We start from the raw sequence: 5563 nt of genomic DNA on the forward strand, positions 1-5563 counted from the left end.
AAATTCATCACTTTAGTGACATCATATTTTAAATTTTAGGATTATCTGTAACGTCCACATGTTGTAATAAAAATTATGTCAAATTGTAATTTAGTCCTGAAGATACCACTGATAGATGAGGAAACAGTTCGTCAACTCTATGAAGTACAAATGGAGGCAAACGTGAATAATTTTTCTCTATTCCTGAGAAACTTACCTGAGTATGGTGTAATCTAAAGTCCAAATAAAAAGGCACTCTGCAAATAATGCCGCTGACTTCAATACAAATTGTATATATATATATATATATATATATATATATATATATATATATATATATATATATATATATATATATATATATATATAAGCATTAAACTACAAATGTCCTTTAATGTCCAATTCGCTCTACCTCGGAAATAATATATTTTCATATATGTTACCGAAGGGGAAATTTTTAGTTGATAATAAGTTCGTCGTCCTGTGGGCTCGAACCAACGAAAGACAAGAACTCAGGACTCCAGTGACGCCTTTACCAACACGGCCAACAAGTGAGAGCGAATTGGATATTAAAGGACGTTTGTAGCTTAATGCTTGTATATGAATCACGGTGATGTGAAAAAGTCGTGTATATATATATATATATATATATATATATATATATATATATATATATATATATATATATATATATATATATATATATATATATATATATATATATATATATATATATATATATATATATATATATATATATATATATATATATATATATATATATATACATATATATATATATATATATATATATATATATATATATATATACATATATATATATATACATATATATATATATATACATATATATATATATATATATATATATATATATATATATATATATATATACATATATATATATATATATATATATATATATATATATATATATATATATATATATATATATATATATATATATATATATATATATATATATATATATATATACATATATATATATTGATAACCCATATATATGCCTATAAGAATATATTTGATATATATAGAAAATGTATATATACATCCCTACAATTGTTTTATCGTGTAATATATATACATATATATATATATATAAAATACTTTATATATTCCTATACATATAAATACATAATTATATCTTGATATATATATTATATTATAAATAAACGATATAAACATATACACATATATCCTATATATACATATATATATATTAAAATGGTATAAACCGAGAGAAAATATATATATATATACTATACCATATATATATATATATATATATATATATAATATATACATATATATATATATATTTTATATAGTATGACTTGATGTTTAAAACCCATTCATAATATATAATATTATATAATAAGAAAGAAAGAGTGATAAATATAGATATATATATATAAGAATGAATTTACTATATATATATACATAAATATATATATAGAAATATATAGTTTGGTATATATATATATATATATATGGTGAAGTATTATATATATATGGTATATACATTTATATAACTACATATATTATTTAATTTCAGACCTATATATTAAATATATATATATATAACGATAATACATATATACATATATACATATATATATATATATACATATATATACATATATACGATATATATATATATAAAAATATAATATATAATATATACGATATTATATATATATATATCGCATTTGAACGAATTAAAATATAAAAATCATATACTATATATATAATATATATATAAGTCATATATTATATATATATATATAAATATATATTATACTATATAAATTATATATATATACATTTTATATATATATATATTTTATATATATATATATATATATATATATATATATATATAATAATTGTATAATATTATGATTAAAATATCATATAAATTATATGATAAAAAATATTGATATTATAATAAATATATACATATACATATATATAATATACATATATTTAATATTTACATATACATATACTATATATTATATATATTTGCATATATATATATATAGTTTAATGATATCACATATATATAAAAGATGGTGGATTTATATATATATATATATGATATAATATATATAACGTTACTAAACAAAATATATATATATATACTATAAAATATATATAAATTTATATATTTGTTTTTATATATATATATCTATATATATATAGGTATATAGTTTATTTTATATATACATATATAAACTACATATATATATATATATATATATATATATATATATATATTTTATCTATATATAGTTGACCAACAGCGCTGCCTGGGGTTCTAGAACTTTGATGTACTCAGAAAAATGTTCCTACATCCCTTTGAATTGTTTTATCGTGTAAAGTATGTGTACTATCACTGAAAATACTTTTCATTCCTGTGAAAAATAATTCTGTCTTGAATTCATTACTTTAAATAAACATGATATAAACATATACACATATATCCTGGCACTCATCTGATTAAAATGGTGAAACCGAGAGAAAAAGAGAGAGAGAGAGAGAGAGAGATTACCGACTTGCAGTGGCAAACATTCTCGGTTTTTTCTAGTATGACTTGATGTTTAAAACCCATTCATAAAGGGAATTTATAAATAAGAAAGAAAGAGTGATAAAGAGAGAAAGAGATAGCAAGAATGAATTTACTTGCAATAGTTAAAAGAGAGAGAAAGAGAGAGTTTGGTCGAAGTGATTGCTCTATGGTGAAGTGTTTGCGGTGGTGGTGTTTCCAAACTACCCGTTATTTAATTTCAGACCTCATTTAAACCTACTCAGTAACGAAATACATCACCGTATCGTCACGAAGCAGTCGCTATAGCGAATTCCGAGGGTAAAAAAGAAGTAACGAACGAATTAAAGAGGAAATTCGCATTTAAACGAAATGTAAAAGGTAAAAAAAATATCAGCTAACAAGGATGGGGATGTCATAATTGGCTCAAAAAGACTACTTATACTGTAGAAATTATCGATATACATTTTCAGTGTTGATTTTATCAAGGTAATTAACAATTATATTAATAATTGTCAGGGTTAAATTATAATTATTTATCAAATTCTGATAAAAAAATTGATGTTATAATATCCGCATATTCTGATAAAGTAAAACACATCTGTTTAATTTTTTTAGTACTATGATTATAGGGTTTGCAGTGGGAGGAGTTTAATGACGTCACAAGCAGAAAAGATGGTGGATTTCCGCCCAAGCTGCTGATGAATCCCATAACGTTACTAAACAAAAGGCGGATAGCACTGGAAAAAACTAAATTTTCATTTGTTTTTTCTATGTATGTCTACCACGAGGTAGGAGTTTCATTTTCAAGTTATAAACTTTTATGGGGTGACATGGAGGACACGTGCAAAATTTTATCTGGGTCTGTCAAGCAGTTCAGGTTTCTATAGAATCCAAACAAACAAACAAACAAACATTATATTTTATGAATTTATATATATATATATACATATATATATATATACATTATATATATAATATATATATATATATATATATATATATATATATATATATATATATATATATATATATATATATATATATATATATATATATATGCAGCACTGCATCTAGTTTGAATTTGGACATGTTATCACTCATGAACACCAGATGCTGGTATTCCCTTCCTGGCGTAGGTGAAATGAACCAAAGAGGGTGCTGTGGCTGAGTGGAGTAAGATCGCTCGTTTACTTGGTCCGTGGATCGCTCCTGACTACCACCCACCAGTCAACTCAGCTGCAAAAGGGTAGCAGCATCTGTTGGGATCAAGGAAAAAGGTGTGGGGCTGGCAACCCCAACCCAAAGGATTTGCTAAGAAACCGGAGCTCTCCCTTGCAAAGTAAAAACAGGTGAATGATGAAAAATTGTAGAGAGATAGACAAAAGATACGGGTAAATATACCTCCTTGAGCAGCAGGGAGAAGGGTAACCTCCATGAAAACCTGCCATCGGCATCAAGAAAATAGAGAGCTATCAGAGAAACAAAAGTAATCAAAACTTAGGTGCACAACTTTTTCTGACCCTATAAATAGGTTACACGATATATTTCCGGCCGACGATCAACCCACTTTATTTGTACCAGACACAGAAAAGCACTGAAAGAAGGGATTCTCAAGATACGTAGTCGTTTTATGGTAAATATTCTTTTCTCTTTCATATTTGGAGCCAAGACAAAATGGGTGTGTGTGTGTGATCCGTCCTCAGCTGGTCTATGATTGGTTGAAATGTGAGCTTGCTTTTCTTCTTCTCAGCTCAATCATGATGAGCCTTTTCCAGGTATTTCTGTCTAACGTCCTCCCTTCATCTGTCTCTCATAAAATGAATACAAGAATAAATGAGTGACTAGTACCACTCCGTATCTATTAATGTTGTGAGCGAATTTAAAAATGCTCTTCACGTAAATTATTGACAATATCACAACGACAGGTTTATTTTTGGGAAAATTCAATCATTTCATATTTGAAGTCCACCATATTTGGAGTTACGCTACTTTCAAGTTCAATGCATTTGACCTCAGATGGTCCTGAAAGGTCAGTATTAATTCTCAATCTATAATGTTACGAATTACCGTTTAAAGTACATCATGAAAGCAATAGCTTTTCATGTTGTCACCCTGAAGAATGGATAAATCCATTCTTCCTGTGCAGGGTGATAGTGAAATCAGTCCACCTCTTTGCAGCGTCCCTTCGGCCCCTAGCTGCAATCTCTTTCATTCCTCTTACTGTACCTCATTTCATATTCTCTTTCTTCCATCTTACTCACCACACTCTCATAACAGTTTATTCATAGCGCAACTGCGAGGTTTTCCTCCTGTTACATCTCAAAACCCATTTTACTCTCAATTTCCGTTTCAGTGCTGAATGACCTCATAAGTCCCAGCGCTTGGCCTTTGGCCTAAATTCTATATTTTATCTACCTATCTAAATCCATTCTTCCAAGCTCGAATATCAAGCTGAAATCTCATTAGTGGCCCCACACCCTATTCTAAACGTCATCGACAGTAAGCATTCTGATGGGGTGTACTTGGGAAGAAGTCCTCTCGTATACATGTTGCATTCTCTTGTGCATGCATCAACATAGTTTAATTTATAATAATGTTCTATATTTTTCCAATGATTCCTTTTTATGTAATGTTTCCCCTTTAGAAAAAGGAATTATTAGTAAAATCTAGAAACTTTCAGATAAAGGAGTTATTAGAAAAATAGTGGAACTTTACGATGAAATAAATTCTGTTGATGCAGCCATGATTTGTAATCAAATATACTAATCTAGATCATCATCGAAATTTTACTCATTGGTAGTTAAAAGGTACTGTCTGCCGCCCCCGCCGCCCGTCCCACCCCGCCCCAAACCTCAAAAATGTGAATGTCTAAAATTTCGTCATCATTTCTTTTATCAAGTTAGATACGCAGTAATTTAAGAGCATAATAAAGCAAGCGTTCTGAGTACTATTAAAGCAAGACATGTCCTATATCTGCCCAGACCGACTGCT

The sequence above is a fragment of the Macrobrachium rosenbergii genome, chromosome 51 (assembly GCF_040412425.1).
Source record: "Macrobrachium rosenbergii isolate ZJJX-2024 chromosome 51, ASM4041242v1, whole genome shotgun sequence".
Lineage (NCBI taxonomy): Eukaryota > Metazoa > Arthropoda > Malacostraca > Decapoda > Palaemonidae > Macrobrachium > Macrobrachium rosenbergii.